At 53.1% G+C, this 23,698-nt stretch overlaps 2 long non-coding RNA genes and 1 other non-coding gene across 5 annotated transcripts; all 3 read left to right on the top strand.

The window, feature by feature from the left end:
- The first annotated feature begins 279 nt into the window (after positions 1–279).
- Positions 280–1,635, top strand: LOC135315911 (uncharacterized). The gene is made up of 3 exons (XR_010375397.1): positions 280–350; positions 822–877; positions 1,164–1,635. It is a non-coding gene; the product is annotated as an uncharacterized LOC135315911 (long non-coding RNA).
- Positions 1,636–5,900: 4,265 nt separating this feature from the next.
- Positions 5,901–22,725, top strand: LOC135315909 (uncharacterized). 3 transcript variants are annotated; one of them, XR_010375395.1, is made up of 6 exons: positions 5,901–5,924; positions 20,018–20,115; positions 21,152–21,241; positions 21,985–22,055; positions 22,337–22,470; positions 22,634–22,725. It is a non-coding gene; the product is annotated as an uncharacterized LOC135315909 (long non-coding RNA). The 3 variants fall into 3 exon arrangements; XR_010375394.1 differs by lacking the exon at positions 5,901–5,924 and adding an exon at positions 19,354–19,441; XR_010375393.1 differs by lacking the exon at positions 5,901–5,924 and adding an exon at positions 19,354–19,450.
- LOC135316018 (small nucleolar RNA R38) lies at positions 19,876–19,950 on the top strand. The gene has a single exon (XR_010375494.1). It is a non-coding gene; the product is annotated as a small nucleolar RNA R38 (small nucleolar RNA).
- Positions 22,726–23,698: the final 973 nt, after the last annotated feature.

Here is a 23,698-nt window from a genome sequence, read left to right as displayed (position 1 = left end):
GGTCCCCTGGCAAGGGACATTCACGCCTGCCCTCTGCACGCTGCCTGGCAGAGCCGGGGCACACGGGGAAAGGAGGTTTTTGTTGTTACCGAGGGCTCAGCTCCTTCACGCAAAGCCGTCCTTCCTTGCAGCAAGTTAATGCTTTTCATTTAAACTCCCCAATTAGTCCAGAGGCTCTGCTCCTACTGAGGGCAAGGTTTCAGAGCAATTTGCCTGCAGGCTGCCTGGGGGCTGCCCACAGGTCACCCCTTCTCCTCTGTCCTCAGGCACCCCGAGGGAGAGGACGAGACCAGGAGAGAGGCTGGCTCTGACCCTCGCGCCACATGACACCGCTTCGGAGTAAAAGCCAGGTGGGGTGCTGCGGTTATCTAGGAGAGATGCAGCTTTGGGGGAATTATGGAAAGAAAATACTAGCTTGGGGTAAAAAGCTTGGTCTTTACCTTTCTGCCCTGCTCACAGACCCCGTGAGCATTTTAATGATGGTTTCTTCATGTTTCACCCAGGATTTATAGGTCTCTGTCTACTGATGAGGCTGTGAAGGCTGTAGAAAAGTGGCTCGCTCTGGGGGAAGGAAATTAGAGCCTGAAATGGCCTGATTGGAAGGGAAAAGCCCATTTTTCCAGCATTTTCAATAACAGCCCCGTTCCCATGTGAGGGCACATCCAGCCCTTCCTCTGCGGCCTCCCACCTGCTGCCTGGATGCCAGGAGCATCTCGTAGGGACAGAAAAGGCAGCAGAGCCGGTGCTGGTGCAGCTGGGGTGGGGACGGGGTGCATGTGGCGTGGGGGTTTGGGACTGATGTGGCTTTGTGTCCTGCACAGTGACCTTGGGGAGTGAGGCCCGGCTCCAGGCTGTCCATCTGCGGCTCCCAGCAAAGGTAGGGCAACCCACGCCGCTGTCTTGGCCCCAGGAGGAAGCCTTTGGTGTCGAGGGTAAGGGGACACTGGCCTGGGCTGAGGCACGTGCATGGGTTTCGGGGGGGAATGGAAGCCAGGGCTGTATTTCCTAATCCCCCCCAGCATACGAGGCACTGCTGAATGCTCACAGGCAGCTCAGGGACTCACCCTGCCCTGCCTTCCCTTAGGCAGATCCCCCAAGGCTCATAACTTCACCTCTCCCAGCTCTCAGGAAGCAATTAACCGTGATTTCTCCTCCTCCTGCAGCTCCCCTGTGCCCCGCACCTGGCACCCAGCACATCCCAGCCTCGGCACACAGCCAAAGCCCCAGCAAAACAACCCGACACAGACCTGCACGCCGACAAACCCACATCGCGCCGGCTCCCCTCTCGCAGCTCAGCGGGGACCAGGCACCGGGCTAAATGCTGGTGCAGAATAGAAATTTGCCTGCCTTTAAGGCTGAGCCCTGGGGAGTGGCTGGCAGCCCCACGGCGATGCCCTCTGCAAGCCATAGCGGGCACGGGGCGCTCAGGCCTCCTGCTCCCGGCGGTGGGGTCCGCACACCCTCTGCAGCTTCCCCATCTCTACAAATATGTTAATAAAAGATCGGTTTGCAGACGCAGCTTGCTGTAGATGACAGCATTAGAGGCGCATCTGTTTCTACTAAGCACCAGTTTCGTGCTGGGTTTATTTGGTCCATTTGCAGAGGGGAAGAGTTGCTTTCGGCATTCGGAGATGTCTCGTGTCTGGGAGGAGTGGGGGGGAGATATATTTTTGGCTCTATTTAGCCACAAAAATTTTGTTTTAGAATAAAGAAAAATATCCCTGTTTTCTGTTTGCTGCCAAACTGAGGCAGACGATTTCTTGTGCAAGCCCTCATTTGTTTGAGAACTCGGTGTCCTGTTGGAAAAATAAATGTTCTGATGGGAAAAGCTATCAGCGTGTATTGACCAGTTATTGGAAGCGACCTGCAAACATCAGCTTCAACCTACCTGAAAAAGCAGTTCCCAAAGCTTTTGCCAATACATACAAGGCAGAAGGAGATAGGTCTTTGATTTTTTGGTGAAGTAGTTGCAGAGTAAAATCCTTTCTGCAGGCGCAGCTGCGCCGGCCTCGTCACGGCAGGCATGAATTTTCAGTGCCAAATACACGCCTTTGCACCCCGACCAGGCTGTTTGCTCCTTTCTGAGAGCCGACCACCGCGGGAGGCCACGGCGATGGGGCAAGGAGAGCGGCCGATCAGTGACGTGGGGAAGCCCGGGATGTGGCTCCTGCCCAGGATGCTCCCGGCTGACGGCAGCACCTTCTCCCCATCCCGGGGCTGCAGGGTGGTCTTCCCACCGCCGAGGTAAGGCCAGACACACAGACAAGAGCTCCCAGCAGCACTGTTCTCCTCAGTGAGACTATCACAAATGCCTACAGAGTCTTCCTAATAGATTTTTTTTCCCCTGAAGCTTTTTAATTAAGCCTTTACAACCTCAACTCACTTTAAACAATTTTGTTTCTTCTTTTTCGTAAAGGAAATATTATGATCAGGGGGAATAAAACTGCTGTTTTACCTGGATCTGCCTTCATTTTATAGCATATCAAAAGCAAGATGGAGAGTCAATAATGCTGGGAAGGGGGGGTCAGGGGATGAATACAATGTACATGCGCTGAAGGCAGCACAGAGAGATTGGGAGCTGGAAAGACAAAAGCTTATCCGGATTGAAGCTTCAAAAGCAGAATCAGCTCCTCGGATGATATAAATCACCTGGACTCCCCTGACATGCTGCTATTGCTGTAGCATGGCTTTTATGTATTGATTTAAGGGAGAATAAAGGTCAGGGGCTTAGCTGCAGAGGAGGCATCAGGGCTGAGGCTGTTCAGCTCTGGGTGGGTGGTGATGGGCAATGAGGAGGATCCGCATTCAGGCAAGGTCAGAACAGGTTGGAGAGGACCCCAAAAAGATGTGCATATGCTGGAGCTATGATAGCCTCGAAGTCTAGGAGCAGAGCCCGGTGTAACCCGCCGAGGGTAGCCGACTGGACCCCCAGTTTGCAGGGTTAGCCCAGGCACAGTCATCCTGGGCTTTAGGGAAAATCCAGATTTCAGTCTGGACCTTACCATCAGCAGCTCTGACTTTTCTCCCCATCTGTACTAGCACAAAAAAAAATCCCAGAAAGAACAAAGTGGGACCAGCTGGAAACGGTGCCTGCAAATGCCACAGTGCTGCTGGGAAGAGGGTGATGGCACTGCAAACCTGGGTGTGCAAACATCGCTTGCTAAATCGACTGCACGGGGGTGTTGTAGATTTGGGGGATAAAGGTTTCCTGAGCCACGGAAAGGCCAACTGTCTGCCTGGGGACTTCTGAGAGGGTGGATTTCGTGAGAAATGTTCTTTATTTACTCAATCAGCCGCAGCCAGCAGCTGAGCTAAGAGCAGGGGAGTCTGCCTGTAGCGAGCGGCTGCGTGAGGGTTGCTGGCCGCAATGAGGTGTTTGCTGTCTGCGCTGAGATTTGCGATGGTCCCGGAAGGCCCTTGGTGGGTGGGAGTGGGAACTCACCCTCGTTAACTGCGTCCTCTCTGCCGGCCAAAACCACCCTCCGCTTTATGAGAAACACGGAATCGGTAGTGACAGGCCTCCCAGGCCGGGCGCGGTGTCGCTGGTGGTTCTCGGAGGCAGGGGATGCGCAGGGCTAGGAGGCTGAAGGACATGGTCCCGCCATCACGGTCCTGCTGTCACGATCCCGCTGAGGAGACGCCGTTTGTTTGAGGAGGAAGGAAGGATTGTGACATCTCTGTCCTTCTTCTTTCCATCTCTGTTCCCATTAAAATACACATGGGGAAAAATCAAAAGAGAAATGAAACGGCGAGCGGTGGAGGTGCCGTGGGACCAGCAGTCCCACGCAGCCCAAGGAAGGTGCAAAGCCTTGCTGGGCCCAGCTCTTTGGGGTTTATCTGACTGTTTTCATCATTGCTCTGTGAGAAGGGAAAGGGACCACACAGCAGCAGAAAGTCCTGGAAATCTGTGAGAGAGGCCGTTCCCAGCACTCTTCTCTCTGCTGACGCCCCTGTATAGAGTTGGCTATGGAGGACATATGGCTCTGTATAGGCTCCAACTTGGTGAGATAACACCTCGCAATTAAACTCCTAATTACAGCCAGCGAGTGTACTTTCCCAGCTCTGACCCGCCTGTCTCGGTTGCACACATGGTCGCTCTGACGGACCAAGTGGGCCAGGACTGGGGTCACCCCATCTCGACTGGCCTGTCTGTTCCATCCCCTCCATATCAGACACTGCTGTCTCTCCTCTGCTCCTGCTTCTGAGGCATCCTAAACGCTGCTTGTGCCCTGCAACTTTGCCTTTTCTCAAAAAAAAAAAAAAAACCACGCACAAAAAACTACAGTAGAAGCAGGGGAGGAAATTGCCTCAACTTGCTTTACTATCTCATGGAACAAAAATGCCTCTTAAGGCTGTTCAGGGAAAGAGAGGGTCAAATGTCCCTCATTAATGCTGATTTACTGAGAGGGCTGGGAAGTGGAAGAGGGAGACAGTCCAGCTGCCTGTCTCAGCGCGCAAGGAGCCCGGCCTGGGGTCCAGGCCGGGAGGTGAGGGCAGCTCCCCCCGGCATGCGATCGGGGGGGCGGGTTTCCCAGCAGAAGGTACGGCAGGGTGCAGGCGGCTGTGCACCCACGCTGGGCTGCCTGCACCCCAGAGCAGACCCGGCCTGCGCTAACGCAGCAGAGAGGCAGGGCAGAGCCTTCTCGGCCTTCGCCGTGGGAATATCGTGACTTTCTGAAGAAAAGAGCAGAAGATGAGTCCTTTGCAGGGAGGCCGGTGCTGGGTCGGGGCGGTTTCCTTGCACCAACCTCAGCCCATGCTGCCCTTTGCTGGGCAGCCTCCAGCCCCCAGGCACCTGGAGCCGGGCAGAGAGAGGAAAGGGAGAAGGCTGGCCCAGATTTGAGGGTATAAATCAGCAGGATTCCTCTCCAGAGAGAGCTCAATTACATTGATTTACACTTGCTGCGGATTTGGTCCATTCAACCCAATTAAAACTCCAGAGGAAGTGCAGAGAGGCAGGATGTAATTACCCGCTCTGGAATCCCAGTTCAGAACAGGAGGCAGAACTCTCCGGATCAAATTAATCCCTGGTGTAACTCTGCCGAAGTTACACCAGGGCTATAATTGGCCTGAAACATTTTAACTATCTCATTTAATGTTATTCATGCTCTGCTGGAGATGAGAATGTTTATCCTAAATGAGAGACTCTAATGCTCCGTAGCAATAATAGAGTGTGAGGCTTATGCAGTTGCTCATTTACGAGGATGCTGGGGAGGCCAGATTGTCACAGAAGATGCAGCAGATCTGGACTCCCCAAATCTTTAACCATTTCCATGGCTTCTGCGGTGGTTGGTTTTCCCATTGACCTTCCTCCAGTGTGCCCACCCTCCTCATTCCCAGGCTGCTTTTCCATCTCTTGGAGATGCTGGGGGCTTGCACCACATCCCCAGCCACGGGCAGGAGCAGGAGGAGATGTAAAGGAGCAGAAGAGGGAATGGAAAGCACTGAGAGAGGCTCTTCAGGATTAAAGCTTCCATAAATCAGCAGGAGTGAGATTTCGCAGCAATAGACTTGCCTCCCCAGTGATGCTAAAAGAGGGGATTTCCATTGATGAGAGCTGGTTCCCTGGCTTTTCTCTGAGTCACTCTGGGGAAGCAGCTCCCCAGGCTCCTGCAAAAGGAGCGGCGTCAGTGCTGCAGGTAGCTCAGCCAGCACGTGGAGCACCACGGTCCCCGCTGCCAGCTGCACACCCCTACGGCCAGTGTTGCCAGCTGCCGGCCCTGGATTATCCACCAGGCTCAGAGGATGGTCCCGCGGTCATTTGGGAGGAGGCCCGAGCACGCTCCCCGCGGCGGGAGGCAGCAAGGCACCGTCACCCTCCGTGGGGAACACATCTTGGGAGCCACAAACCACCCCATTCCCTTCCGGATGCCATCGGCCAGCCCAAGCACGCAGCCCGACGCTTGGAAAGCAAAGCCTGCAAGGTACGTTCCTCCCTGCCGCAGCTGTGCCCTGGCTGGTGGCACCCTGCCAGGGGTGCAGTTTGGCCCCGAACCTCCGCCGTGTGCCCCACGTCCTCCCAGAGCCAGCCCCGGCAGCTACCGCTCACTGCGGGCTCTGCATCGGCGTAACCGGGCTTTGGGAGGACTGCCACTATCTGTCATTGAATCATACTTCCACTCCCTAGGCTGTTTTCAAAACAGACCCCTGGTCTTTCCCTCTGCTCCCCTGCCAGTGGAAACCACAGGAAAGGCAGGTCTGTTTGTTCCAAAGCAATTTTTAATGCCCTGTAGCTTAGTGGAGGCTCGAGCATTACAATTCATTCTGCCTCCTCTCTGTTCCTCAGAGGATATTAGATCCTTCTCTTGATACTTCCTCGCTCTTTGTAGATGTTACCCTAGTTTTAATTTCCAGGCCTTCCAGACTGTTTTTAACAATGCTGAGCTTTCAAGTTGCTTCCTTCAAACTCTCTCCAGCCATGCTTTCCCAGAGCATAAATAGCTTTGATTATTCCCAGATGTTTTTAGTTTGTTAACCCCAGAGTAGTATTGTGTAACGGCTTGGAAAGACGACTGGTAGCAGGCGTCCTGGGTTCTCTTTCCTGGTTCACCAAATTACTTCCTGAGCAGAACATCTATGGGATTTACCCTACAGAAGCAATGCCATTTAGCACCAGGCTATCTTGCCATAGAGAACAGGACCAGAGGTGGCTGAAGTCCTCTCGCTCATAACGATAACCCTCTGAAAGCAGGGGTCATTTCCTCCACCCAGTTCCTCCTTATCGTCCCAGCTGAGATTTCTAAGCAGGATGACACGTTGGGGCAACGAGCCCGCAGGGAAGCCTTTAAGCAGGCATCACCCAGGCTGCCAGGCAGCACCTAGTGGAAAAGACCTTGTCCACCTCCAGGCCAGGCTGGATTCAAGCTGTGCCCATCCTTACCCACCAGCTGCCCAGCCAACAGCACAACAGCAGCTCCACTTTGGGCCAAGTTTTCCTTGGCCTGGGAGGACGCGTGTGTGTATCCTGACAGGCTGAAGTGTGGGGAGTAAGGAGTTTTACACAACTGGCTGAGCTCCTAGCAAACCTCTGCGGCCCTCTTGACTCCGGCAATCCTGCTGCTCTCATGCTTAAGACATTGCACTGCTAAACACACATAAACATCCCCGCTCCCACTAGCAGAGAGCCAGAGTGTAGCTGAACTGGCAGGAGATGCAGTTCCTCTCAGTCATCCATAAATCTTCCCAAGATCACCCCAAATACTCCATATTTCTTGGTGCCTCCGCCCGCCCTGCAAGATCCTTCCACTTCTGTTTCTCAGCCCAGTGCCCAGCTCCACAAAGCCCGAGGTTACTGGGACGGATGTGAATACATCGCATAGCATCTCCCTCCCATACGCAGGGGACCACGCCTGGGCAGGGCAAGGAAGAGCAGCAGAAGAGGAGGAAAACAAGATGGGAAAAGAGAAAAAAAAAAAAAGCAAGTGCCTGGAAAAAAGCATCAAGGGAGAATATTTATTTAGCAGAGGGCTAAGCTAAGGGACGAACCAACCTGCCCCGGCATGTCTGCACAACTGCAGCGTGGTACTCAGCCCCGCTAGCTTGTACCAGCTACAGCTGGGAAAGCAGGTGAGAGGCAGCCTGGCCGCATTAATCCCTCTACAGTCAAACCGATCTGCTGTGGAAAGACTCTACCCCAAGGCAAACGTCCATGCCTCTGCCTGGGACACGGAGCACCCCGAACGCCCAGCCCCACCACAGCAGGGTGCAGCGTAGTGCTGAGCAGATGTGCCTCAGGCCCCAGCTCTGTCTGAGCTGGTTGGACCAGGGCTGCACCCAGAGGTGCTCAGGAGAGCGGGGAGGGGGGACCAGAAAGCCAAGCTGTGAGTGAAGAGTGTCAGCGCTTGGAAAGCGCAACCAATTTGCTTTTAGTACAGTTCATGCCTTTCCAACAGTGCCTAGAATAACAAATTCCTTCCACCCTCCACGCTTGAATGCTGGAGGAAGCTGCTGAGAAACTTAATTGATTAGCTAGCTGCGTGCACAGAAAAAAATTGCCCAGCATCAAGGCAGTCACTGTCTTGACAGTTAATGCAGACACCGGTGGGAGATTAGAGAGACCAGCTGCAGTTTTTTATCACACAACCCCTTCTTTTAGTCTGGGAACAAGGCAAGGACTGTTCTGATGGGGCGACCCACTTTGTAGTGGCGTCGAGGGGCTGGAGCATTAGGGCTGTGTCCAGGCTGCGCTCACCACCCACCCGGGGCTCGCTGGGCAGGCATGGCCCGACCCTCAGTCCCGGCACCTTCAGCTGTGAAGGGCAGGGAAGCAGGCTTTGGGCTGCCGGCACCTCTCCCCTCCGCTCTCCAGCCTCAGAGGTTCTGGCAGCCCTGGCAGCCCCTGGGCAGCAGGAGCAGATGCCCTGAGAGCAACTTTAGCATGCAGGGTGCAGTAGACAGAGCTGAGCACACTGGAGAAGTTGAGTTTCCACATGCCTCACGGCATCCTCCCCAGAAAAGAGGCGCCCAGCTTCCCTAGCCCCTGCAGGCCACCCCCCCACCCATCCCAGGCCCTGCCTAGGCTTTCTGCTTTGCTCTCGGCATCTCTAGCGCTGCCCCGCCTGCCACAGGGTCACCGCCTGCAGCTCTGTACCACACAGCACCGCTCTCCCTGTTTGGCAAAAGAAAACAAGAAGCCAAAGGCCTGCAGGGGCTGTGAACTTGCCTGTCATGTTCTCTGACAGTATCAAGACCTTTTGCTGCCTGTGTTTTTCCCAAACTGTCACCGCTTATCACACCCCTTTCTTTAAACCTCTGATCCTGAAAGCTTCCCTGAGCCCTCTGCAAAACAAATGGAGAGAGCGTGGTCTGTTCTCCAAGGAGATTGGACACCACCACAAAAGCAACGAGGCTGACAATGCCAGAGCTCCTCAGAGCAGGTACAGGCAGAGCCAAGCGTGCATGCCTGTGCTGTATGGCTGCCAGAGGGGGGAGGCAGGCAGCCTGCTAACCCCCAGCTTCCTCCTCTCCCTCAAACTGCTCAGCTCCTGCTTCTTGGCCTCGGCGGAGGATGAAAGGGAAAGGAAAGGGCTCTGCCCTCCTGTTTCTCTCTGCTGAGCAGCGCTGCTCTCCTGCCCCCCGTTTCCCCTGTTGCTGCTATTTGCTATTTGACCTGAGCAGCCCAGAGGAATTTTAGTCACGGTGCATTCCTAGCACAGCATCTGTTTTCTAGAGCAAAACGGGAACAGCTGCCAAGAAACAAATCTTCCCCTGATGCCTGGCACTTCTCATGGGTGGAATGAAACTTCTTGAAACCCCAGGGGGAAAACTACCAGAGCTCAGCTGCAGCAAAATCCATCCCACTCCAGCCCGGCCCCTCCAGGGATTTTTGCAGTGCGAGGGGGCTCAGACAGAGACTAATGAACATGATGAGAGCATCCATACGGTACCGCTCTGAAAGCTTTAAGTTAACAAGGAGCTAAAGAGAGATCTCTTTAGCTGAGGGTAGAGTGCTGTGGATAGAGTGCACTCTGGCTGAACCCCCCCAGCCCCGGCATCCACGTCCAACCATGCCCAGTGTTCTTCTGCTTGTCCAGGCCTGTTGTGCCCAGGCAGGATGGAAGCAGGTGGATGGTGCCGATACAGGACACGCTGAGTTCACACATGGCTTGCTGTGAAAGAGCTTTTGAGGCTTGTCAGGGCTAAGTGAGGTTTGTCCCCCGGAGCTGTGAGAAATCCTGGTGCTATCAGAGCAAGAGGAGCAAGGAACGACGCACACAGGGGTTGCGTGAGCTGAGCTGGGTCTCAGACTTGCAGGTGGGGGTGCCTGCATTCACAGGACCACTGCATGCTTGAACAGCAGAGCTGACAGAGGTACATAACCCTCCCCATGAAGGTTAACATCTCTCCTAGGTATTAACCAAACACCAGACAAGCCTGCAACTGTCTCTGCCATGCCCATGGGATTCTTCTTGGATTGCTGTGGCTCAGCAGGTTCTCCGAAGGAGGCTAAAGACTGATGTACAGAGTCTCTGGTTATTGGGAGGAGTAAGCAGAGCAGCTCAGGTAGCTGATGCAGTCAGGCAGAGCTACAGCAGTGCTTCGGGAGCAGCAGCATTACTCGGGAACCCAGAGGTGGTCAAAGATAGCCAGAAGGGAACGAGGAAAGGCTTTCTGGAGGCCTGCGAGCAGCTGAGACACACAAGCAGCCTCAGGGCACACAGTTTCTTGGTCCTTCCAGCTGAAGGAGCAACACTTGCTGTGTGTTTGCTCGAATCTTGAACGTGACAGATAGAATGTGGTCAGGAATACTGGTAACCCAGTTTCTTGGAAGGCTTATACTAGCTAACACCTGGTTTTTGCTGGTAACTAGAATGCACCCTTAGTCATGATGCAGAAGGCAGCCTTCAGACAATACCAAGGAAATATGCTTTTTTCTTGTTCACCCTGACTGATTTTCTGTGGTTTATTTTAAAAGCACCCATTGCAGTTAGTGCTTGGCAGTCTCAGCCTGGCAGCGATGGGCCTGATGGAGGTTCAGCTATACCTTCTCAGTGCATCATTTTAGCAGGACATGCTGGAACAGGCTCAGTCAGTAGCAGTACCAGCCAATAACTCCCACCATCTCAGCAGTTCGCTCAAGTAGGGGCACTGTTTTTGCAACCATTAAAATTTTTAGGCATGAAACATTTAGAGTTCACAGCTAGGACAGATGTAGCACTGATCTGCTAAAGCCTCGGGCAGCGACACCAGGTTAACCCCAGTTAAGATGCATTTAGGTTTTATGTGAAGGTAACACGAAGGTCACATTGCAACACACATCACATCCTCAGTCACTGGGAGTCCCAGGAGATTGCCGTGAATGCTGCAGAGTGAATAGAGCTACTGACTGCAGGCAAGTCATGACAGCACTTTATCTTCTAAGTTGAAGCTGGCAGAAAAGTCTGATCCTTGAAAAACCAAGAGTTTATTTGTGATCCAGGCTTTCAGGCCAGGTTTACATAGCAAGCCAGTCTCAGCGAGACTAGACCGCAGCTTATCCTTCCGTTCCTTGGCTAGACCAGGCCTTGCTGTTATAACAACACAGGCAAAGTCCACTGTCACAAACACCATCTGCTGAAGCGGAGGAAGGTTTCACACTGTGTCGGTCTCTTTTATCTCAGTGTAGGTTCTGCACAGGAGCTGGCTGAAGTTGGGAAAGCAAAGGAGACCCCAGGAAGAGCCTTCCCAGGTGCTGTCCGTGGGCAGTTACCGATTTAACCAGAGAAGGCAGCACAGCAGGTAAGCAGGCCCATCCCTCACATCACTCTTCAGGCTTTGGTTGAAAGTAGTACCAGGGTTTTCTCCCACCAAACCGCACGAAGCCCCAGGCAACAGAAGGAGCCCTGCTCAAGAGCTAAGCCAGCCCAGCTGAGCTCAGTCTTTCTGATTTGGATCAGGTCACTCCAGCAACAGAAGCAGCAACAGCCAGGCTGGGACTGGCTGCATGAGGAACCACTGCATACCTCTTCCCTCCTGTATCTGCACAGAGGTACGGCCACACACAAGCCAGCAGCGGCAAGGTCAGCTTCTTAAACCACCCAACAGGTACCCAGGCTGCTCTGGAAACAGCATCTTCAGGAGACAGCTCAGCACTACTGCCAGACTGAGCAGCTGAAGCAGGAACTTAATTCTAGAGACTGTAGAGCAAATACAGCAGATCAGAGCACATCTCTACAGCAATACAGGTTGCGCACACCAGCCAAAGCAACTAACAGCAGAGAGCAGCTACCCAGCTATGGGTGCTGAAGTGATATATACCCCACGGCTGGGCATGGGGCTGAGCAGGATTGGGCCGGAGGGAGACCGGGGCAAACACAAGACTGGGCAGGAGCAGAGCAGGTGAGACTGGGCTGAAATGAGTCCTGGCTGGGGGCTGGTGACCAGCTGAGACCTCAGGACCTACTCTGCTCCCCAGAGACCTTGTTCCTATATATCCTCCTCACATATACACCCTCATTTTCCCAGCCCAAAGTCTCCCCCAAGCTAAGAAGGATGCCCCCTTCCCCTGAGATCACACACAGGCGATTGTCCCGCTCCAGGGCAGATGCTCCAGGGTTTGGCATCTGGGACGCAGCGTGTCAGATCTGCATGGAGGCTGGAGAGCAGCCACTGATCTCCAGCAGCCTGCAATACCCAGGGCTTCAGACCAAGTCCTTCTCAGCCGGCAGCCAAACCAGGATACAGCTCCGGCTTTTCAACAGTAAAAAGCTGAATTAGTAGAAGTCGTGTTGCCAGCTGTGTATTTAAACAGGAATTACATAGGGTTTCTGCTGCAGTAATGCACCAGGTGCAGATGAGAAAAGAGGGGTGGGGGGCTGGCAACTGGGAGCCCCCATCTCCTGAGAGGTGCTCAGAGGAAAGAGAGGCTCCCGATCCCTGCCCTGCTCACGTGCAGGCAGGGCTCCCCAACAGTCAGCCTGCCCGCAGCACCTTGCTCCTTTGAGCTCCCTGGCTCCTGCTGAGCTTTGACCACTGTGAACCTTAGGTCTGGGAGAGAAACACATCATCAGGAGCGCTCACAGCCACTGACTCCCAGTGTAGATGCCCTGGCCATGAACTGGGATCCTACGGCATGAGGTGCTGGCCAAACGCAGACATCAAAGGTGGCGCCTGTGCCAAGCTGCAGCTCTTGGAGGAAGATGTTAGGGAAGCAATTATGAATTTGGAGCCTCCCAAAGTACGTTGGCAGCTGGATCCTCTGGATGAATAAAACCCTGCCAAAACTTAAGATCTGTTTCTGCAAAGCTGAAACAGCAAACTTGTTTGTCTTTCCTCCTTCCCCTCCCAACTATGTTGTTGTTTTAAACATTTACAGAGAGCTTTACAATGTTTAAATAATTATTGGGGCGGGGGGGGATTGTTTTTACTTTTTTGCCAGCTGCTCCAAGTCAGCAGCCCTTCGCACACAAGTTCTGCTAGATCAGGTGCTGTGGTTTGAGACATTACCACCCACGCTGTCCTGGTTACCCCTGCCTTAGTTTGCCTGCCCCACAGCTGGCCTGGTAGAAGGAACCCCCACAACCCGCCCTAAGCCTCAGTCATGCCCCAGCAGCCGCCAGGGAAGGGGGTTACCCAGAGACCAGCGAGCTGCAGCAGCTCCCTCTCTGCAGGCTCTGCTGTGTGTCTGTGGGGGAGGAGTGCCAGCAAGCGCAGCCCCTCGTTTGCTAGATAGAGGGGTGTATGTCCAGCTCCCACCACACAGCCCCCCCTCCAGCCCCCCAGCAGCACCCCCCAAGCCACAGAGCTCGCACACCGGTGCTGGTGCACACGTACGTGCCGGGCAGCCGTGGTAGAGCTTTCTCCCCGTGATGTGGCAAGGAGAGGTGGAGGAGGATGCTGCCGCGGCAGAGTTCTCCCATCCCCGAGCACAAGTGCTATGGAAGATCAGCCATCTCCCGTGGTGCGTGTTCTCCCGCCCACCTCCTTCAGCAGCAAGGCTGCTCGAGATGACAGCTGAAAGGAGAAAGGAGAGCGCCTGAAACGTGCAGGGGGAGAGATGGCTGAAGACAGACCGACCTTTATGCAACAGCAGAAGCATTAGGTCAACAGCAAAGCAGCAGTACACGTGCTGGTGGTTAAATCAGAGAGGCACATGAGTCTCTCCCTCGTGAGCAGGTCTGCAAGAATTTGGGGGTTGCATTGGGCTCACTGAGTTTTATTTACAGCCTGGCAGAGGGTGAGGAGGTTGCGGGGGGCGGAGGGGAAGAGTGAGGAAGGCTGTCGAGGAGAGCTGGAGGCTTTTTGCAGGATGTTTGGACTGAGCAAAAGGACAGAGAAGTGAGTACGAGACATGCTGTGGAAGCAGGATGTGGGGTAGAGAAAATGTTTATACAGCCAACCGTGGGCTGATCCATGGGACACTTTAGACACCATGAAAGCCATCTGCAAGTGGATAGATCGCATTCTATAGGAAACTAGTGGTTTAAAACAATGCTACCCTCACTCTTTGATCTATTCTGAAGAGATCAGACTTGGGAGCCTGAAGAGAAGGAAAGATAAGTAGATCCATAAGTTCTGCCCACACAGGCAGGCTGGGTGGGAAGGACCATTCATTAGTTCTTCTTGTACAAGAACTTGGGGCCATCAAACAAAATTAACAGGAGCCAGACACAGAACAAACAAAAGGAAGGCTGACCCGGGCAAGTCCTCCCCACCGGAGGGAGCGGCTGTTACAGGTTCACAGGGGGACTGGGCGAGCTCATGGAAGAGAAAGTGACCAAAATACCTATTCCAGAGAAAACCCGTTAGTGGAGGCATTGAACTGACATCTGGCTCCCAAAGTTCACAACCCTCAAATGGCTGGTAGGGTACTAGGAGATGCACCATATGTAATCACCCTGCTTTTGTAGTTTCCTAGGCATCCATTTTGGGCATCTCTTGTAAAAACAACATGAGCCTGGACGGCCCCTGGTCTGATGCCCTGCCGCAGGGCTCCCTCAAGGAGATGTGACCAGGAGGCTGCCCTCAATAGACCTTCTTACCACTGCAGGCTTTTATCGACTGCCCTCTGTAATCTAGTGAGACCTCAGTTCACCACTTTGAACTTGGTCAAATGAAGCATTCGGCCTGCTCCCCCTGCATGAGGGCAAGAAAAATGACCTAACAGGACCTGAAATAATGTGACCTTTCATCATTTAAACATGCTCTTTCCCAGTAAGCAATGAAAGTAGCAGAGACGCTATTAGTAAAAGTATCTCAAAACAATTATCTCCTTCCTCTGGTATAAACAACGGGAAGCTAGAGGTGAGCCAGAGATATGGCATTTGCAATTCTCCACTCAGTCTTCAGCAGGAAGAAATGAACACAACTCTGACACAACCACTTGACCTCTGTGCAGCTTATGCTCATTACTTGCAAGAACATCCTTGTTTGCTCCGCGCGTGCCTAGCATATTTTTTTTTTTATCTAAATAGATGAAATGTTGCTTATATGACAGTGCAGATTGGGTTGACTCAATCAATGGCTGGTTGGCCAACTAACCCAGGCAAACAGAAATACTGCTTTTGATAAAAGACCTGAGAAATTCCTCATTAATATTGCCTAGCTATTTTTATACCAACTCACTCCCTTTCTGCTTACCATGCCTTTCATCTCTCAGGCTGACATAGAAAACAGAGAGGATCTATCTCTTTGCCTAAAGCAAGGTCAACTCTCCATTTCCAGTAGCTTTTTACCTAGCTTGGCCTTCAGGATCTTCCATGATGGAAACCTTACCTCTGGTTTCACTAGCCTTACAGAGTTAAGTTTCTCCTACCATCTTTGAGTGCATTTGTGTAGCTGTACACATCTTCCAGCTCTGGGTATGCTCCGAGGATATATATTTTAATTAAATATATTCATCCGTGAAGAAGCTGGATTCCTACTGCTATTGTTCAACAAGTGCAGATGTCTGGCCCCAGGATTTATCCATGCACACGCTGCAATCGGAACAGTTTGTTGTGTGCTCTCTGTTCTGATCAGCTCCTCCAAGGAACGAAGCTGTGAATGCAATCTGGCTAGCTTTGACAAGATGGTCACTTTGCCTAGCTGGGACATCAGACCTGAAGCAATCGAGTCAGTGGCTGACACCATTTCTTCTGCTGTTCGGCACCATCAGGACCTTCTCTGCTCTTCACCTGCAGGAATCCATACCATAGCCCTGCCTCCAGATACCACCATGCTCCTAGGAAAGCCGCCCCTTTTTTGTACAGATACTCTGTAAAGATAAAGGTCTTGTTATTCAGTGTACAAAGTTTGGCCTTTAGACAGGCCCCAGTTACAGCAGAGCATTTCTGAGCCTGCTAAAATTCTACATAAGCACACAGGACATGCTGAGGAGGAATGGGTTTAAGCATGTATTTAACTTCAAATGGAGGCTTAAGAGCTTTGCTGCTGGGAGAAGGGAAGGACATTTTGTTTGCTGTGTGCCTTGTCCTGTGTGGGAAGATGTTGTTTGTCTGCCACTGAACTCCAAAGAGCCTGCCGGGCATTTCTCGGGGCTGGCTTGAAGCAGCAGACACCCAGATTTGGGACCTCGTGGCAGGCTTTTTTTAACACTACAGATCTTTTCTCTCAGAAGTCTGGCACCTGAAATATCAGCAAACGATCTCCAGCCGTACCCCAGGAGACTGTTCTTTGTGCACTGCTGTTCACACAGCATATGTAACAGAGATGAGCATCAATCCCGCTACCCCCTGCACCTCGGCTTCTCCTCGTGCTTCGTACGCTCCAGCCATGCAGGGGGCTGGTGGCTGCCAGACACGGTGAGCAACGGGGGACTCGCTTTTTAATGTGTTCAGATACCCTGGTTGCTCCCCCCAGCCATATGTTGAAGACGATAACCACAGCGGGGCGTCTCTGAACGAACGGATGCTTTGTGTCTCCAGGCTTTGTGGAACCCTGTCTGTGGGGTGGGACTGGGACAGGCAGAGAGGGAAAATCAAGAGGAAATCAAATTGCTATCAGTAAGCATGGAGAGTTTCTCCATGGAGGCCCTTACAGGCAGCCAAGAGGGGAAACGGGTGGGAAACTGGGAGGAGACCTTGTCATTCAATTCAAGCGTGGGATCAAAGTCCAGCCAAAGTTAGAGACGTTCTGTCATTGATTTCTGTTTGCCTTTCCACCTTTCCCTTCTCTGTCACATATTCTGCCTGTTCTCCTGCTACCTGCTCTAGGGATAACCAAACACCCTACAGCCGAGCTCAGACTTCTTTGCAGAGGGTAATGCTGTGCCTTCACAGGACAGATGCTGAAGTGCTTTGAGAAAGTGGAAATAGAGGGGCTTAATGCAGCCTATGATTTGCTGGAGGAAGTAATCCCCTGTTAGGAAGTGGGGAGCAGCCCCAGAACGTCCACATGTAGTCCTCCATACCCTTTTGATAGCTTTCCTTACTTGCTCAACAGAAGAGGAGTCCTTTCAAAGACTGGAGCAAGAAAATACCGTAACTGATGGAGATTGGCCACAGGAAATCTATCAAAATTATGTCCAAATTGCCTTTGGGAGCAGCATTGCAACTGCCTGAGGAAGGAGAATGTGTTCAACCAGAACTGCTCAAACCAGACGGTAACTCCCTTGCATCCCTAGGAAGGTTCACAGACTCGTTGGAGGAGCCCCCATGTTCTGCTGACCTCTGGGAGGCTGTGCCTTGTACTGCAGCTCCCGGGCGAAGTTTGCACGTCGAAGATGTGTGTGACATGGACGCCCTCTAAAGGGAAGAGCTGAGAAAACTTGATTGGAAGTTGCAGAGATTTCGAAGAGACTGTGGGCATGGATGAGGCGACGACCACCTCTCTTCATCCGGAGTCTTTGTTCTGGCTCTAAAATACGCTTGGAAACATTATCTTTGGACTCCAACCATGAATAATTACAGCCAATCTACTGCACACCGAGCTCATGCTATTCTCCCGAGCTTTAATTGTTGAGTCAGTTCATTACTTGATACCTTGCAGAGCTCAGCGTTCATAGGCACAAGTAGACAGTTACTCTATGGTCTGAACAGCTTCCAACCAAAAAATCAAGATGGTGGCAAAGCCCTTGGCACATCTGAGCCTACATCTTCTCTCCTTCCAGGATCTGAACTCTGCACAAGGGAGGGGGATTTTAGTTGTTTTATTTTAAAAACCTTATGTCCCTTGGGAACTTAAAACTCCGCAACTAGAATTAGCCCTTTATGTATTTGCTTATTTGGAAAGCTAAAAGCAGTCAGGCAGGTTGCCAGCCACATCTTCACAGAGCAAAGGCCACTGCAATGAAGGCTGTGTTAATTACTGCCCTTCTGTACCATCGTCCTCCTTCCCACCAGGCCAAACCCCCGTGCCACAGGCTCCTGCAAGGAAGGCAGGCGCTGAAGCTCTCATGTCCTCGTACCAGAGCACGGGACTCGCTGCAGGCTCCTGCCCAACCTGCCAGGGCAGCCTGCTAGGCTTTCTGCAGCTAGCGCAGGGCACAGAGGGCTGGGGAAGACCTTATAGTCAGCCACTTACGTTGGACGCGGCTTATTTTTATCAGCATATTGGTATCTCTTTACAGCCCTTTTGCACCACTTAAAAAAAAAAGTGTATCTTGCAGTCTGTTGACTTTTAATTTAACAGAGGCTTAAGAAACAACATGAGCCATTCTGGACAGCAAAGGACTCAGGAGTTGGGTTAAATCTATGCTCTGGAAAAAACACCCCAAACTATCAGGTTCTAAAATAGGAACAAGGCCAGGAAGATCCAGGAATTAAAAATAAACATGAAGTCACGCTGCCTTTCCCTGGGAACTTGACTGCCTTGCCTGGAGAGGGGCCTCCCGGAGCACAGGGCCGGCCGGTGCCGGCAGCTGCTCGGAGCCATCAGAGGGAATCCAGGAGCGGAGAGACAAGGAGCTCCTCGGCAGCGCTTCCCTCCAGCTCGTGGGACTCTTCTCCCTAGGAGAACACGAGGTGCCGTTTTCGCAGACTCGGCAGCCCAGGTCAGACATCGGACGAGCTGGCCACGCCGCAGGACACCAGCGTCGGACGCTTGCTCCTGCTGTCGCTGTGGGGAACCGGGCAACTTCCCACGGGCACATCTTCGATTCAAACGCCCCAAGGGACTGTGAATCCCCCAGCTCTCAGACATTTCAGGGGTGACCCTGGTTTGATACAGGGCTTTTATCTGTACTCTGGCTTCTCCGCTTTCAGACTTGGGTTTGTCTGCTTTCCGTTTCCAGTCACTACAGCTTTTCACCACAAGGATGGATAAGGCTTTGGGGCAAGAAAGTAGATATTAGCTGTTCTTGTTTTTCATCCCCCAGCTCTGTTTACACTTTGTTATTGTTGATAAGCTAAACAGGAACCTATAGAGCTCATGGCAGTTTCTAACAGTGAAGGACCATCATGGTACATACTGGAAGCATCACATATTCAAAGCACGGCACATATATTTACTAACTAATCTCTGACTAATCCCCGATCTCCAACTAATTAGTCTTTTTGAAGCGTGCCCCTTCTTACATGAGCTAACGCGTGTTCAGCTGTTTGAAGCACTTAGCGTGCTAAGTACGGCCACGCGTGTCTCCCCAGCAAACGGGGCACGTGAAGAATGAATAAACGCAATGAGCGAGCGGCATGACGGCGCCCGGGCCCAGGGCCCCTGTGGCGGAGGCCGCCGCCACCACGGCATCCCTGGCGGGCTGCTGAGCCCCCCGCGGGGCGGCGGCCCCTGCAAGAGCCGAGGCCGGCCCTGGCGCTACACGACACCCGCTTATTTCTTGGCCTTTCTCTCGGTTGGCATCTGCGCCCCGCAAACACGGGACGGAGCGAAGGAGACGGCCCAGCTCGCAGCTCCTGTCAGGGGAGCGCCGGGCACCCACGGGCCCAGCCCGGGCCCCGCAGGCCGCGGAGGGACGGGACTACAGCTCCCGTCGGCCCCCGCGCCCCCGGCGAGGCTCGGCGCCCGCCCCGCCCGCCCGCGGCCCTCAGCGCGGGCGCCGCGGAGCGACATGGCGGCCGGGCCGCGGGCGGTGAGTGAGGTGCGCCGTCATCGCCAGCCATCCGCCGGCACGGCGGCCCCCGGGGGCGCGGGGATGGCGGGAGGGGGAGCGGGGCGCTCTTGGGCGCCTGCCGCGGCTGTCCGTAGGGGTGCGGCGAAGCCTCGATGTCTGCCTGTGGGGATGTAACCGTGCCCCCCCCCCCCCCCCCGCCGCCGCCATGGCGGTGCGGCCCAGCCTGAGCGCTGCCGCCAGCGCGGCACCGGGGCTCGGCGGAGCTCCCCGCAGGCAGCGGGGCTTGGCGGGCTGAGCCCAGCACTGCCCACCGCACCGCGCCGGGTACCCGAGCGGGCGGGGGGGGGGGGGTCAGCCGGACGAGTCGCACCCGGCCGAGGAACCACGGGGGCAAGAACGGCCTCGAGTTTTTGGGACGGCCCCGCGTGGACCAGGGCTGGCTGCTCTGGAAGCTGAGCTGGTGATGATAAAGTTATCCCTGTCTGAAATTAATCTTTCCTCTGTGGACGCATGACGCTGAGGCTCAGCGTTAAAGACGAAAAGGTAACGAAACGGTCTGTTACACGAACTAACTCCCCGTCCCCCTTGTTTCAGACGGCGGCATGGCATCGAGCAGGGGCAGAAGCACTCACCTGCCGGGGAAGCTGCCTCCGTCGCCGGGCTGACTTTAAACCCGCACCAGCTGCACGACGGTGAGAAACATGGGCATCTCTCTTGTCGTAGTCTAGTTTTCTCCTGTTGCCGGGCTGTGGAAGCAAGATTCGTTCTGCTGTGTCAGATGATATCCTCCTCTGTCCCTGGGGCTCCTGGGGGGGAGATAGAAAAGCCCTGTGGCTTCATTAATATAATTAAGCTAATCAAGGCGTAGCTTTGTTGCAGCTGCCACCGGAGTGTGCAGCCCTTTGCTGCCATGGAGCATGAGCTGAAAGGCAGCGCAGAATGAATGGGAATTTTACTGTTGGTGCCCGGTAGAGCAGCTGCTTGTCAGCGTAGTCAGAGATGAGCAAGAGTAGAAGGGGTTAGAAGTAGGAGGGATTGGATGACAGCCCATTACAGAGACACTTGACACAGCTCATCTCATAACTGTCCTGGTCATCACAGAAATAAACCTAGTGAAAGAATAATTGGTCTGTGTGCCTGCCTGAGGTGCGCTGGGACAGTTTCAGACTTGGATCGGGTTGCTGGGCGTGGGGAGGTGCAGTAGCCGTACACCAAAGGGTCATCCTAGAAAGGACACATCCTGAAGAATCCTTCCCTGGAAGGGACATGTCTGTCTTATGGCTGCTTAAATGGATTTCTCAAGATAAATCTGTAGACAATTTACATCCCAGATGAGTGGATTATTCTTGTGTGGAAGGAGGGAGTTGCATTAAGATGTTTCTGTGTGCTGCTGAGGAGGATGCCTGTTTGAAACAGCTACAGAGGGTGTAAACCACCAACGTCTCAGAGCTGGTGGTTTTTGGTTTTTTTCTAAGGAGGGATTTAAATAGCATCCCCCTCCCCAAGTTTCTTGTCTCTGAGTGAGATGGCTGACTGGCAAACATGGTCCTTTGTCTCTTCTGTGCTAAGTTTGTGAGACAAAAATTGCTCCTCTCTGAATGGAGAACCTCTTCTGATTCTTGCTCTGTGACCCAGTGGTGGTTTTTGTCAGAAGGGGTGCAGAAGAAACGAGCGGACAATCTATTTGAAGTATGTTTGCTAACGGTGTTCAATGCAATTTGTATTTAGGAGGAAGCCATCCTGCAGAATCCTGGGGTTGTTCCGCCTCCCAAAGTCAGCTTTGGCAAGAGGGTAGCTGCTAAGCTGGGCTTCGGGCTGGTAAGAGAATGCTTTAGTATTGCATGCTGCTTGTTTTCAAGTTATTAATTATATGTCAGATCTGTAGGCAGCGTGACTCATCTGCTGAGCAGAATACCTAGTCATTGAACGCTTACCAGGAACAGTACTAGTGGTCAGGAAGAACCTTGGTCATTGGCAGGTCAGCATCTGGGTGGTGTTGCTCTGTGTAATTCTGTAGCACTTGAGGAGTTCCTATAGCCAAGGGCAGGAGGGAGGCAGAGCCTGTGATGTGCTGTTATCCCTGTCTGACAACTCAGCTGTGAGGGAGAAACAACTGTCCACTGAGGCTTATGTTTTTCCCCTTAGCGGGTCTCCTGCCCCTTGCAGAGGCTCAGATGACACGAGTGGCACCAGTAAGGCAAAAGCAGCGTCTGTCCCCTTTCCTCCCGCCCTTGCGGTGTGCGACTGCAGCACGAGCACGGTGCTGTACGCCCGGGCTCTTCAGCAGGCAGCTCTCCGGGGCCCAGGTACGGCCAGGGACGCAAGCGCTGCCTGCTGCTGCTGTCGTAGCACAGTTTAGTTCTGCGAAGAGCTTTTAAGTTGCTTCTCCAGCGAGGCGCGACAGCAGGCTGAAGGGCAGATAAGAAACGCGTTTCTATCTCATGTGACGTACAGTCGCTGAATACACACGATCTAACAGCACTTTTTCTCCAGGTAGATGACAGCTGCATTGTGCTGAATAATTTCACGCTTTATTTAACAGAATTTTTATTTGTTTGCAGAAGATCAATAACGTTTACTGACAGGCTGAACCGGCAGCCTTGATGACAGTGGACTTCCTGAAGAAATCAAGGTTGGTATGCAGAAGGGGAGGGAATGCTACTGCGGACCAGCAGCCGGAATGGTTGCTCTGACAATAAAACTGTGTTCCAAGGCCTGTCTCTGGGAAGAGCACGTGGGGCTTTTGGCTTTCAGGGAGTAAGGGGGGGAAAAGTGAAGAGGCAGCCTGGTGATAAACGGGAAAAGCAAAAGCTGCTCAACGCTGTGAGAATAGAGAGGGGCCGGAATTGTTTCCGAACAAACCTTTTTAGGAAAGCGGTTACAGCATTGCTCTGTGGTGTCTCCCCGCTCTAGAAGCGACAGAAGGCTGTCCTGGAGTGGGTCTTGCAAACAGCCACTGATACGTGATTTGAAACAGTGTAAGATGGCCACCTGCGCGTAACCAGGCTCCCCCTCGCTGCGCAGTGGCTGCTGCAACCGCATCGTGGGTAAGTTCCCACTAAAGCCAAAGAGGATTTGGGTACTGGTGCCGTTGGCTGGGCGGGGAGCAAGTTGTTGTCTCCTGAGACCCGTACTCTCGGTTAAACGGTGCAAATCAGGAACGTTGCAGCTGACGGGTACTTTGCTCTGACACTGTCTCTTCTCCACTAGGACCTGATCTACAGCTGGCTGGAGGAAAAAGTGGTTCCCTGCTGATTTCTGTTCCAGAATAAAATAAGTTATGGAAAATCATGGCAATTGAAGTTGGTTATTTGAGTTGGTTTTTTTTAAAAGGTTATCTGCTTGAACAGAAATGGTTTTGATCAGGTAGAAAGAATTTTGGGTTAAAACACTTTCTGAGATTCAAGCAGGTGTGAGCTTACCCTTCATAGCAAAGCCTGCTCCTCCCTGATACCTAAAGGCTTCAGTGCCTGCAGATGCTGAACGTTGAAGAAAAGCAATTCATGTGACAAAACTGCTAAGGGCTAAGCCGGGACTGGAGGCAGAAATGGTTCTTGTGGTCTGTTTGGAAGATTGAAGATAAGGCAGAAGCGAGAGGCAGTAGTGCTGCCATCAGGTTCCTTGTCTGGAGAGCCCTTAAAATGGAGCGTGCTTAACTCCAGGGCTGGGCTACACCCTTGGCTCGAAAACCTCGCTTTTTGAAATGGGAAAGGACGGGGTTTGTCGTAGCGCTGATGTGCGCAAACGGCTCTGCCCGCGAGCTGGACGGGGGTCCTGGCAGGAGGCTGCGCTCTGACAGCACACGGCTAGAAAACCTGTGCTTTCTGCCCTGCGCGTCGAGATGCTGCGGAGAGCCGTGTTCAGTCACCTGCGCGGGCTGCGCTGGGGCTTGGCCAGAGCTCGTTTGAGGAGGTTTGGGTTCTTGTCATGAAAGCAGTTTGCTGAGTGCTTGTGAATTAAAAAAAAAAAAACCCAGACTGCACATGCTGCCTTGGTACCATTGTAAGGTGGCTCTGGCGCGAACAAAGGCTAATTTGAGCCCTGGGAACACAAGATGGGCTCCAGCCTAGAGATTACATCTGAAACAGGCTTATAGCCTAACCTTTGTAATGCTCATTTGAGCTGGCTGGAAGCAGCCTGCCGAGAGCTTGAGGGGGTTTCGAGGTTCCCTGGCTCACAGGAGATCTCTTCCCATCTCTGCAGTAAATCGTTCCTCCCCAGCTGACATACAGCAAATAGCATCCCAAGTGGAAAAAGGCTGCGCTCAGAGCTGCT

The sequence above is a fragment of the Phalacrocorax carbo genome, chromosome 16 (assembly GCF_963921805.1).
Source record: "Phalacrocorax carbo chromosome 16, bPhaCar2.1, whole genome shotgun sequence".
In the NCBI taxonomy this organism is placed as follows: domain Eukaryota; kingdom Metazoa; phylum Chordata; class Aves; order Suliformes; family Phalacrocoracidae; genus Phalacrocorax; species Phalacrocorax carbo.
The sequence above is the reverse complement of the archived record's forward strand: the minus strand, read 5'-3'. Positions and strand labels throughout refer to the sequence as shown.